Source organism: Nycticebus coucang, chromosome 8, assembly GCF_027406575.1.
Source record: "Nycticebus coucang isolate mNycCou1 chromosome 8, mNycCou1.pri, whole genome shotgun sequence".
NCBI classification, from domain to species: domain Eukaryota; kingdom Metazoa; phylum Chordata; class Mammalia; order Primates; family Lorisidae; genus Nycticebus; species Nycticebus coucang.
Genome location: NC_069787.1, coordinates 77,391,552 through 77,405,251, shown reverse-complemented (window position 1 = coordinate 77,405,251; position 13,700 = coordinate 77,391,552). Strand labels below are relative to the sequence as shown.

The 13,700-nt window shown below is 42.4% G+C and overlaps 1 protein-coding gene across 2 annotated transcripts in view; it reads left to right on the top strand.

Moving 5' to 3' along the window:
• The window catches only part of SUSD5 (sushi domain containing 5), a 60,482-nt gene that overhangs the window by 42,894 nt on the left and 3,888 nt on the right, over positions 1-13,700 (top strand). The gene's annotated exons all lie outside the window — the stretch shown is intronic.

Here is a 13,700-nt window from a genome sequence, read left to right as displayed (position 1 = left end):
CCCACCCACAGCAGGAGTGGGCTTTTTCCAAATCCTCAGCTCTAACATTAGACACTAGGCCAATGTTCTCTGCAGGAGAAGTAGTAGGGGAAGAGAACAGGGCTTGTCGGGGAGTGCGGTGGCTCACACCTGTAATCCTAGCACTCTGGGAGGCCAAGATGGGTGAATTGCTTGAGCTCATGAGTTCAAGACCAGCCTGAGCAAGAGCAAGACCCCATCTCTACTAAAAACAGAAAAACTAGCTAGGCCTTGCAGCAGGTGCCTGTAAGTCTCAGCTATTGGGAGGCTGAAGCAAGAGGATCTCTTGAGCCCAAGAGTTTGAGGTGCTGTGAGCTATGATGACACCATGGCACTCTACCCAGGGTGGCAGAATGAGACTGTCTCAAGAAGGAAAAAACATGGCTTGTTTCCTGCCCATATTCCAGGTGCCTTTTGACTTCGCAACATATTTAAGCTCATGGGGTAGATTACAGAGGAGAGGGAAGACAGAGGACATTGATTATACCCAATATTACGTCTCAAAGGTCAATGTATATTCCTTGCCTTTTTCGCAAATGGAATAAACACTGGCTTTCATTACTCGCTTATTCATCTCTTTACTCATTTATTTATTCAGCAAACATTTATGGGTGTCTACTCCAGGCCCCATGGTGTATGCTGGGGATCCAAAGGCAGAGAGGACATACATGCCTTTGTTCTCAGAGAGTTCCAGGCTAGAGGGGAGTTGGGCAGGGTGAGATCAGTGAAGGGTGATAGCCCTGAACTCTGTTGTAGAGGGAGCCTGTTCCCATTGTTCTGGTGAGTAGCACATTCCTTCCAAACTGAGACCATTTGAGGTCCAAGACTCACGCACCATCATGGTCTAGATTGGTTTTGCCCTGCCCACATAAATGTATGAAGTGTCATTAAAATATGTTTAACCCATCCTCATATATATATACCTTTCATTTTATCGATAAGCACCTATCTCTAATATTTATCATGGTAGTTAATCGGCCACTAATTTTATCCATAGAAAGCCAATTCAGATACTCGGGCTGGTAACTTGCAAGTCAACGTTGTTGATAAAGATGCAGATAATAAAAGTACTTGTAGTAGCCACATCTGGGGGATGAGTTTCCTGGTGAGAATGTTAACTGTCCATCCCAGACGGAATTCATAATTGGATGCTAGCCGCAGTGGTTTACAGCTTAACACACGAATATCACACAGTATACTCTCAAAATATTTCAAAGTACAGACATCTTAAGAAGAATGACTATCTACTCTCAATATAAAATTGAGAGGCGTCTTAACAGAGCACAATATAATTAAATTACCTTTTCTTTCCCTCAAAGATTATAGCCGTTGTTACTGTCTCTTCTACTGTTGAACATACTGGGGTGCGTGGTCAGCCAACCTGATTTAATTTTTATTCTTATACATGATATGCCTTTTCCTCCTAGATACTAGTTAAACTATTTTTTTATCCTTGGCATTGAATAAGCAAATTCTGTGCCAATTTTTCCTGGAATGTGGTGTGCACTTTTGGTTGATTATTTTAATTTTTATTTAAGAGTAATATAAACAGAACATTTCAAAAATCAAAGTGCATAGATAGAGCTTAGTGAATTGTCATACTGTAAGCACACCCATGTAATTGTCACCCAGTTCAAGAAGCAGAGCACCACCAGCTATCTGGAAACACTGCTCTGGGGCTCCCTTTCAACCACAGCCTTCCTGAGAATATGCACAACGCACACTCCTAAAACTGTAAATTACATTTTCTGTGCTTGAGTTGTACTGAAGTAGAAGCACACAGTATGTATTCCTGTGTGGGTTCCTTTGCCCAACGTCACGTCTGTGAGACACATCCGTCTTGCTCCACAAGCTCTAGTTTTTCTTTGTTGGGAAGTATTTCATTCCGCTGTTGAACATTTTCATTATTTCAAATCTAGAGATATTATAAGAACATTCTTCTATAGGTCTTTTGCTGTCCATGTTGCATTTTCTAGAATTTTGTCCATATACTTAGGAGTTAAATTGCTGATCCCAGGGTATGTGAATGTTCAACCTCAGTAGAGGATGCCCAACCCGTCTTCAAAATGGCTGTACTGATTTAAACCCCCAAGAGCAAAGCACAAGAGTTCTGGGAGACTTATGTACCACCAACAACTGGTATGGTCAGTCTTTTAACAGTCTTTTTAGCCATTTTCATGCGTATGTTAGGATATTACTTAATTTGAATTTCCCTGATTAATGATGTTAAGCACCTCGTCATATGTTTATTGGCTGTTTGAATACAGGCAGCCCTGGACTATGAATGAAATAGGTTCTGTGGGTTTGTTTTTAAGTTGAATTTATATGTAAGTTGGAACAGGTACTAATAATAGCCTCCTTTTGGAAGTGGGAGTCATGTGTAAGTCATGTTTGTAACTCAGGACTGCTTGTATCTCCTTTATGAAATGCCTATTCAATTCTCTTGCCCATTTTTTTACTAGATTGTCTCTATTTCATATACGTGTGTATTAATATTTGTAGGAGTTTTTAATATTATTCCGAATATCAGAACTTTCAAGGTTATAGTATATATTGCAAATATCTTTTGTTAGGTAAGTTGCTTGATGTGTTCTTTGTGGTACTGATAAGAAATGAAATTTTTTTTTCTTGTTTGTTTTTTGGGGTTTTTTGAGACAGAGTCTCACTATGTTGCCCTCAGTAGAATGCCACAGCTCACAGCAACCTCGAACTCTTAGGCATAAGCAATTCTCTTGCCTCAGCCTCCCAAATACCTGAAACTACAGACACCTGCCACAATGCCCAGCTATTTTTTTGTTGTAGTTGTCGTTGTTTAGCAGGGACTTGTACAAGGATCAGTGTTATAAAAATACCAGTTCCTAGGCCAGGCGTGGTGGCTCACACCTGTAATCCTAGCACTCTGGGAAGCCAATGTGGGTAGATTTCCTGAACTCACAGGTTTGAGACCAGCCTAAGCCAGAGCAAGACCCCATCTCTAAAAATAGCTGGGCATTGTTATGGGTACCTGTTGTCTCAGCTACTTGGGAGGCTGAGGCAAGAGAATCACTTAAGCCCAAGATTCTGAGGTTGTTGTGAGCTGAGACACCACAGCATTCTACCAACGGTGACAAAGTGAGACTTTCTTTAAAAAAAAAAAAAATTAATGATATATAAAGTTTTTTTTAATTTCTTTCTTTTGCTGTAAGTTGTATTTTTCTCGAATTTTGGGTAAGTTGTATTTTTCTTGAATTTTGTCTATTTCCTCAGAATTTTGGTGGTCTTGGACATAAATTTCTCACACAGTCCTGTGATTGTCTTTTAATATCTGAAAGGTCTGTGGTAATGCCCCTTTTTATTCCTTATGCTTTTCATTCGTGTCTCCTCTCCTTCTTTATATGTTTTTCAATTATTCTTGCTAGAGGTTTAGCAATGTTATTAGTCTTTTTAAGAATCAATGTTTGGCTGTGTTGATTGTCTCTATTGTATGTTTGTATTTTATTTTATTAATGTTTGCTCTTTTAAAAATCTCCTTCCTCGGCTCGGTGCCTGTGGCTTAAGCGGCTAAGGCGCCAGCCACATGCACCTGAGCTGGCGGGTTCAAATCCAGCCCAGGCCTGCCAAACAATAATGGTGGCTGCAACCAAAAAATAGCCGGGCGTTGTGGCAGGCACCTGTAGTCCCAGCTACTTGGGAGGCAGAGGCAGGAGAATCGCTTGAACGCAGGAGTTGGAGGTTGCTATGAGCTGTGATGCCACAGCACTCTACCCAGGGTGACAGCTTGAGGCTCTGTCTAAAAAAAAAGAAAAAACAAACAAAATCTCCTTCCTCTATTTCTTTATGTTTGACTTACTCTTCTTTTCTCAGCTTCGTGGGGTCAATATGGTTTTCTGCCTTTAACCTTTTCTATCTAAGTATTTAAAGTTATAACTTTTTCTCCTTGTTCTAATTGTTAATAATAGAGATATTTAAACTATCTCGGGCAGCACCCATAGCCCAGTGGGTAAAGTGCCGACCACATACACCGAGGCTGGCGGTTCGAACCCAGCCCCGGCCAGCGAAAACAACAATGACAACTACAACAACAACAACAAAATAACCAGGCATCGTGATGGGCACCTGTAGTCCCAGCTACTTGGGAGGCTGAGGCAAGAGAATTGTTTAAGCCCAAGAGTTTGAGGTTGCTTGAGCGGTGATGCCATGGCACTCTACCTGGGGCAACAGCTTGAGACTCTGACTCAAAAACATAAATAAAATAAATAAATAAATAAATAAATAAATAAATAAACTGCCTCATTATAATCATAGATTTATCAATTTCTCCTTTTAATTCATATCTTTTACATTCATAATTTTGAGGCTATATCATTAAGTATATACAATTTCAGAATTTAATATATTCCTGGTGAATTGAAATATTTATTATAATAAAATATCTCTCTTTATCTCTAGTAATGTTTTTTGTCTTAGAGTCTCTGCTGGTTAGTCTCTTCATGACTTTTTTTTTTTTTTTTTTTTGAGACAGAGCCTCAAACTGTCACCCTGGGTAGACTGCCGTGGCATCACAGCTCACAGCAACCTCCAACTCTTGGGCTTAAGCGATTCTCTTGCCTCAGCCTTCTGAGCAGCTGGGACTACAGGCACCTGCCACAATGCCCGGCTATTTTTTGGTTATAGTTGTCACTGTTGTTTGGCAGGCCTGGGCTGGGTTCATACCTGCCAGCTCTGGTATACGTGGCTGGTGCCCTAGCCAGCGCCCAGCCTTCATGACATTTTTTTTTATTCTTTTACTTTCAGCTTCTCTATATACTTATCTTTACTAATAAAATGTATCTCTTATAACTACCATGTACATAGGTTCTGTTAATATTTCTTTATCTAGGCTGATAACCTTTGCTTTTTAATCGTATCATTGATTCATTTTACATTTAACCATGAATAGATTCGAGTTGTAAATTACTGTCTTTTTGTTTTCTCTCTGTCACATTATTTTTCGTTCCTTTTTCTTTACTTTTACCTTCTTTCAGAGTGATTAAGCATTTTTCTTTAGGCACCCTTGACTTATCAAAGTTTAATATAAATTAATACTTTTACCATTTCCTGGATACTTTAAAGCCTTCAAACATTTTGACTCCACTTACTTCCTCCCAACTTCTATGTTATTATCCAGTGTTTTGAATAAATGTAACACAGCGGTTCTCAACCTGTGGGCTCAACCCCATTTTAACAATGAAAACACATTGCAGCATTAGGAATGGGTGCGCGCGTGTGTGTACCTGTTTAGGCATTCAGCATTCATTGGATTTGCCCCTCTGTTTACCTTTTTCATTCATCTTTCCCTCCTATGTCTCTGAGCTTCCATCTAGAATATTTTCACAGAGTAAGAACTTCCATATTGGCAGTTCTTCTAACACTCTGAAGACGTCCTCACCTTGTATTCTGGCTTCATTCTTTCTTTTGACCAGTCATCTCTCAGTCTCGTGGTTGCTTTTTTGGAGGTTGCCTATCTGCTGTCACAGGTAGCTTTTAAAGTTTTCTGTCTTTGGTTTTTAACAGTTTTAATTTGGTGTGCCTGTGTGTAACTTTCTGTGAATTTATTCTGCTTGAGGTTTGCTGTGTGTGTCTTTATGTCTTTTTTCTCAATTGTGTAAAATCCTCAGTATGCTCCCTTCCTTACGATTGGTTTTGTAGTTGTGTTATGTTACATTGGTCCTCCATTTGATGCTGAACATTTGTAACCATCCTTTCCTAACATTGTTATTTTATTTCCTTACCTTTTAGCTTTTGTTTTATTGCCCTCAATGTCTTATTAAGTTCTATAGTGTGAGGCAATTGTAAGAAAGTCTTTCTATTCCTGAAATTGTTACTTCTTGTAAGTGAGTCTTTGCCTTTTACAGGCAGCCTTCTTTCATTCAGAAGAGGGTAGCTGGAAGGGGACAGGTCAGCTGATGTGGTATGTGGTTTTACTCTTGTTTAGGTGTTTGTTTTTAAAATATCTGGACTTTGCTTTTTCTTTAGAAATGTTGTTAGCTCTGTTATCAGTGTTTCTTTCTCCTGAGCAAAGAGAAGTCCTGGCATTTGGATTCTATCAGGAAAAATCCGTCCCATGGGTTATACATCTGTTTCTTTCCAACACTTTTGCTTCTCTTTAGGATTTATTGACTCCCCAGTACAGTTTCTGAAGAGTGGGGGTGTTTAAGAACTGAGCCATGCCATTTTCTCTACTTTGCTCCAGAAACTTCTGTCTCTCCTCTTGCTTACTAGTTTTTGGAATTTGTTGCACCTTATTATTCTTTTTTTTTTTTTAGATAGAGTCTCACATTGTCACCCTGGGTAGAGTGTCGGGGCATCATAGCTCACAGCAACCTCAAACTCTTGGGCTCGAGTGATCCTCTTGCCTCAGCCTCCCAAGAAACTGGCACTACAGGTGCCTATTACAATACCCGGCTATTTTTAGAGACAGGGTCTCACTCTAGCTCAGGCTGATCTCGAACTCCTGAGCTCAGATCCACCCACCTGGGCCTTCCAGAGTGCTAGGATTATAGGCGTAAGCCACTGGGCCCAGCTATTCCCTTTTTTCATGTGCAGTTGCTCTTAATAAAATCTTTTGGGTGGTGTTTACTATAGTTTGCTTATTTTAGAAAATTCACATCCAACTCAGGCACAATACTCAAGCCAATCGTCCTTGTAGCACTTTGGGAGACTCAGGTGGAAAGACTGCTTGAGTACAGGAGTTCAGGATCAGCTTGGGTAACATAGCAAGACCGAGGACATTCATCCTCTATAAAAAGTTTTTAAAACTTAGCTGGGCACAGTAGTACACATCTGTATTCCCAACTACTTGGGAGGATGAGGCAGGAGGATCATTTGAGCCCAGCAATTAAGGTTGCAGTGAGCTATGATGACACCATCATGGAACAGAATAAGACCGTACAAAATTCAACCCAATAAGCCTGTGTGTGTGTGTGTGTGTGTGTGTGTGTGTGTGTTTGGCAGAGTTTAAATTCTGATGGGTATAATAGGTGACGGGAGAAAATAGGTGATGCACTTGGGTATTTTCAAGGATGGCATATCATGCACCCTGATGACAAGGTGACTTTTGCCTGTGCCCCCAGTACATACCCGAGTGGTCTGGAATGCAAGTGTAGACCAAAAAGGAGCAGAGCACAGGGAGAGGCAAGCAGAAGCAGCGAGAACAAAGGGGCACATAGAGCCGGAGGGGGTGCAAACTGAACATGGGGTGTGTGGGGAAGGACGGGAGAAAGCAGGGCCAGAGGCCACAGGGAGATTTGTCAGGGGCACAAATCTTCTGAGGGGCTGGAAGATTCTGCGTGTCCCTTGCAGTCGCACTCCCTTCTAGCTGTTGGTTAGTCAGGCAGAATTCTTTTTACGTGTGGACTGTACCCGGGGTTGGCAAGGGCCAGGGTTAGAAGATGGTGTGTGAGGACAGTGAAGGAGCTCTCCACTCACTTCCTGCGTGTTCCTATCACCAAGGGCTTGCCTTTGGCAACACTGTGCAGGTCTTGGGTCCCTTCTTCACACTGACTGAGTTCTGGGCAGACAGCTGGTTGACTCCCAACTGTCAGGGAGCTACGGTTGATGACCTGGAAGGATGGACGTGAGCAAAACCCAGAAATGACCAAAATGCCATGGACTGAAACAAAATTGGTTGTGGATTCTTGATGGTTTGACATCTTGGTCTGCAATGAGGCAGCAAACAACTATTCTGATTCCCTAAGCCAGGCATGGTGCTGTGTGCCTGTAGTCCCAGCTACTTGGGAGGCTGAGGGGGGAGGATGTTTGAGCCCAGGAGTTTGAGGCTGCTGTGAGCTATGATTGCACTCCAGCCTAGATGACAGAGTGAGACCCCGTCTCTAGAAATAGAAAAGAACGAGTCCCTAGTAAAATCACGTGTGGTGAGAAGCCTTACATCACAGACTGTGCATGAGGTAAGGGTCTGTGAAACCTTCCAGAGGAAAAATGGTCTTGCAGAGTTTCCGCTTCCTGCCTTGCCCCTCCTGAATTGGGACTATGTTCTAGCCGAGCATACAAGGACATGCATCCTCAAAAGCTGAATTTCTGGGAGATTACTGGCCTATCTACTGTTTTGCAAAGATATTAATTTCTTCCATAGTGCCACAGAATATATTATTTTTTTAATCTTAAAAACAAATTGATTGGCTCAGTCTCCGTAGCTCAGTGGCTAGGGCACCAGCCACATGCACCAGGGCTGGTGGGTTTGGACCTGTCCAGGGCCTGCTGAACAACCATGACAACAATAACAAAAAAATAGCCAGGGGCATTGTGTCAGACCCCTGTAGTCCCAGCTACTGGGAGGCTGAGGCAAGAGAATCACTTAAGCCCAAGAGTTTGAGGTTTCAGGTAGCACCTGTGGCTCAAGGAGTAGGGAGCCAGCCCCATATACTGGGGGGTGGGGGTGGGGAGTTCAAATCTGGCCCCAGCCAAAAACTGCAAAAAAAATAAAAATAAGAGTTTGAGGTTGCTGTGAGCTGTGATGCTACAGCACTCTACAGAGGACGACATAGTGAGACTGTCTCAAAAAAAAAAAAAAATTGACTGTGGCAGATTTGGGGCAGAAATGACCAGATGGACATGTGGAATGCCAAGTTTCTTTGCATTAGGAATAAATTTTGGTGGCAAGGGAGCACCACTCTGCTTCATTATGATGAATCTACTAGACATGGAGCACCTTTCACACAGATTTGGGCAAGATACCCAACGAGAGGCTGGGAAGAGAACTGATGCCCTCACAGTCAGGCTGTGGCTGCAGCATGTGAAGGTACATTGGGGTGTGTGGGTGTGCGTTGGTGTGCACCCACGTATGTGTGGCGCAGACCCATGTGTATGTTTGTGTATTCAACTGGTCCTTCAATAACGGCATCTTTTCAGAGGGTTCTGAGGGTGTTATGTGATACTGTGGGTACGAGTGATTCCTTATAATTTGTAAATGGGACCATAGTCCTCTTGTGTTTTGGGAGATTGTGCTCCTAGAAATCGATCTCAGTGCTGAGGCAAGAATGAAGAGAAGCTTGGAATCTGAGCTATTGCAGACTTTTCCTTCTTTCCTCCCACAGCCATTCAGTCTGTCACTCATTCAAGAATAACAAGCCAGACACTCTTTCACTCAAGGGGGGCAGTCTGGGGCCCTTCTCTCAAGTGGGATGGTGCTGGTGCAATAGTTAGCCTTTTTTTTTTTTTTTTTGAGACAGAGTCCCACTATGTCCCCCTGGGTAGAGTGCTGTGGCATCACAGCTCACAGCAACCTCAAACTCTTGGGCTTAAGTGATTCTCTTGCCTCAATAGTTAGCTTTTTCTACATAATAGACCATCCTCAAACAGCTTAAGGACTTAAAACAACAACAACCAACATTTGGTTCTGGTTCTCTGTTTTGTGCTTTTTTTTTTTTTTTTTAAAGAGACAAGGTCTCTGGGCGGCGCCTGTGGCTCAGTCGGTAGGGCGCCAGCCCCATATACCAAGGGTGGCGGGTTCAAAACCAGGCCCCGGCTGAACTGCAAACCAAAAAATAGCTGGGCGTTGTGGCGGGCGCCTGTAGTCCCAGCTGCTCGGGAGGCTGAGGCAGGAGAATCGCTTCAGCCCAGGAGTTGGAGGTTGCTGTGAGCTGTGTGATGCCATGACACTCTACCGAGGGCGATAAAGTGAGACTCTGTCACTACAAAAAAAAAAAAAAAAAAAAAGTTAAGAGACAAGGTCTCCTTCTGTCCCCCAGGCTGGAGTGCAGTGGTGGGATCATAGCTCACAGCAACCTTGAATTCCTGAGCTCAAGCTATCCTCCTGCCTCAGCCTCTCAAGTAGTGGGAACTACAGGTGTGCAACACCATGCCCCAAGAATTTTTAGTAGGACATTCATCCTACTAAATGTCCCATGTTATCCACACTGGTCTTAAATTCCTGGTCTCAAGTGATCTTCCCACCTCAGCCTCCCAAAGCGCTGGGATTACAGACATGAGCCTCTGTGTCTGGTCTGACTCTAATTCTTTGGATCAGCAGCTTAGGCTGAGCTCAACCAAATCATTTTTCTGGGCTTGGCTGGGCTTGCTCAGGTGAATGGGGTCAGGGGTAGCTGCTGGTCCACAGTGGCCTCAGTTGGGACCATCATCTCTTCTTTATGTGGTCTACAAATCATCCTTAAGGATCCAGGCTTGTTCAACTGGCAGCTGGCAGGGTTCTGAGAGAGAGCAGAGGAGTGCAGGACTTCCGCTGCATTCAAAAGGTCAAAGCAAGTGATAGCCCAGCCCAGATTCTAGAGATGGAAAAGTGGCCCAACTTATTGATAGGAAGAGCTGAAAAGTCACATTGCAAAGGAACTTGATGCAGGGAGGAGTGGAGATTGACAGTTATTTTTGCAATCTGTCTACTGCAAATAGTGCACACATGTGTGCAAGCAGACAATCTAAACACCTTGCACTGAGGTCAAAGATTTAAGTGATGACTCTGTTAAATCTCAGCTTGACTTGTCTACATGTTTTGGGTAAGTTTTAGAGAAAGTCTGGTCATAGTGGCATTTGTTTTCATTTTGTTGTGCTTGAAAGAAAGATGGTACTTGAGGGCTGGGTTAGGTGGCTAACTCCTATAATACTAACACTCTGGGAGGCCGAGGTGGGTGGATTGCCTGAGCTCACAAGTTTGAGACCAACCTGAGCTAGAGCGAGATCCCATCTCTAAAAATAGCGGGGCATTGTGGCAGGTGCCTGTAGTCGCAGCTACTGGGGAGGCTGAGGCAAGAGGATCGCTTGAGCCCAAAAGTTTGAGGTTGGTGTGAGCTGTGATGCCATGCACTTTACTGTGGGTGACCAAGTGAGACTCTGTCTCAAAAAATAAGAAAGATGGTACTTACATACAAAACCTAATGTTCATTCAGCATTATGAGTGAGAATTTGTGTACACAAAAGTTTTAAATTTTAACCTGATGTGGCATAAGACCATGAGATTTTGTCCCAGGTGCTCTGTGAGGGCAGGGAGTATTTGTCCTGTTCACCAGTGATCCCACGCTCTAGCACAGAGTTGGACCCATAGTTAGCATTCAGTGAAATGAGTGGAATGAAGAGTCAGTGCAGGACTTAAATGATGTAATCGGGAAGGTGCAGGAAGGTGCAGGGAGGCAGCCTGGCTGAGCCCTGGGAGCCTGTATTTGAATTCTATAAGGCTTGTAAGAGTGGTCCGGCCATCTGATGTGGTTTTTGTCTGAAGATTTGTGAAGAAGACACGATGGGGTGGCAAGACCCCTGAAATTATCGTAGGCCTGACCTTATCTAAGCATGAAACACACATGCATTTGACATTAATCAGCCAAGTTTGCTCTTCATCTACTGCTTTCCATTTTTGGCTGAGGGCACAAATAATGTGAATGGGCTTAAATTTTAGGAGCAGATCAGAAGAGATTGTTAAATTTTATTTATAACTCTGCAAGTCTTAAATAAGCAAGATACAGAGTTTTATTCTCTAAGGGCATTTAGAAATAAGCCTACTGATCTAGTTTCAGGGCCCAGGAATGCACCATGTGGCACCTAGTGCTCCAGATAGACCTTGGTTTTGGAGCTGTGTGAATTTTGTCTTTTGAAGTTGCAGAGTTGAGTGGGAGAATCTTTCTGTTTCAATATTTAAGTGTGTCTTCTAGGAGGACTTGAGTTTCAAAGACCACTGGGAGAAGGGAGAGTCCAAAGGGCTTCTTGCACCTCTCTAACCCACGTGCTTCCAATCTCATCAAACTGTCCTTACGTTCTGGTTTCCTAGCTGTGGGAGTCTGTTTGTTCTTACTCAGTTTGGATTCAGAATACTTCACAGCATCGTCTCACGACTCAGAACTTTACGAAGAGCAAATCAGTGTTTTAAAAGGTGCCTCTTTTACTTAATTATAACATGCATACAAATCATAAGATAACATATCAATGGATTACCAAAAAATAAACAAAAACAGTTAGCCATATTCAAGAAATAGAATATGTCCCCAAAGTCCTCCTTGTGCCCAGACCTAGTCATTACCCCTTCTCTCCTACCCAAGTGAAACCACCATCATGACTTTTAACATCATAGAGTAGTTCTGCCAGTCTTGTAACTTGATGGAAATAGAATCATAAAGAGTGTGTTCTTTTGTATTAGGCTTCTTTTGCTCAACCTGGGGGCTTAAAATTCATTCTTGCTGTTGCAAAACAGTGCTTGGTTCATTTTCATTGATGTGTAGGTTTTCGCTGTATGAATATACTATAGTTTATCTATCAGTTCAGCAGTGAATGGACATTTGAATTGTTTGCAGTTTTGGATCACCACGAACAGTCTTGTGCATGTCTTTTGGTGCCCATATGCACATGTCACTGTTGAGAGTGTATTTAGGAGTGGAATTGCTGGATCATGGAGCCTTCCATATGTTCGATTTTAGTAGAAATGCCTAAACAGCTTCCATAGTGGTTGTTCCAGTTCACACTCCCACTAACAGTGCTGTTAACACTTGCTGTTGTCATTCTGTTTAATTTTAGCCATTCTGGGGCTAGATAATGGTGCTTAATTATGACTATAATTACCATTTCTGTCTCACTAACGAGGTTGAGCATCTTTACATGTCTAATGACTCTTTAGACATCTTTTGATTCAAGCATCTTCCCAACTTTTCCATGGTTTATCTATCGATTTAGTACTGTTTTGTACAAGTTCTTTTAAAATTCTGGCTACAAGTCCTTTGGAGGTTATATGTGCTGCAAATATCTTCTCCAACTCTGTGTCTTGCATTTTAACTGTGGTGGCTTTTGGTGAACTGAAGTTCTTAATTCTAATATTATCCAATTATCTGTCCTTGGGCCAGTGCCACCACAGCCTTAAAAGTAACTCACTATGGCTTGGCACCTGTAGCTCAGTGGCTAGGGTGCCAGCCACATACACTGGAGCTGCCGGGTTTGAATCCAGCCTGGGCCCGCCAAACGACAATGACAATTACAACCAAAAAATAGTCGGGCGTTGTGGCGGGCACCTGTAGTCCCAGTTACTTGGGAAGCTGAGGCAAGAGAATTGCTAGAGCCCAGGAGTTTGAGGTTGCTGTGAGCTGTGATGGCACAGCACTCTACCGCTACCCAGGGTGACATAGTGAGACTCTGTTTCAGGGAAAGAAAAAAAAAAAAGTAACTCAGTGTTTTAGTATATCTTGAAATTGGTGTATGTCCTCCAGTCTTTTTATTCTTTTTCAAGATTGCCTTGTCTGTTATTGTTCCATTGCATTTCCATAAATATTAGCATCTACTTGTTAATGTCAGAGATTTTTATCAGGATTGTATTAAATCTATATAGATCAACTTGGACAGAACTGACCACTGGTAATTCTGAGCCTTCTGCTCCATGATTGCAGTATCTGCCTCCATTTATTTAGGTCTTCTCTGGTTTTGTTCAGCAGTATTTTGTACCATTCCATGTACAAATCTTCCACGTCTTTTGTTAGATTTATTCTCAGGTGGCATTCATTTTTTTATGCCATTGCAAATGGCATCCTTTTAAATTTTGTGTTCTGTTTTTTGCCAGTATGTAGAAATACAATTGATGTTTTATATTCATGATCCAGTGCTCCTGATACATTTGTGTATTCATTATAATGATTTACGTGGAGATTCTTTTCATTTATCTGTAATGCACAGTCACATCCTCTGTGAACAAGGACAATATTATTTATTCTGTTCCAGTCCTT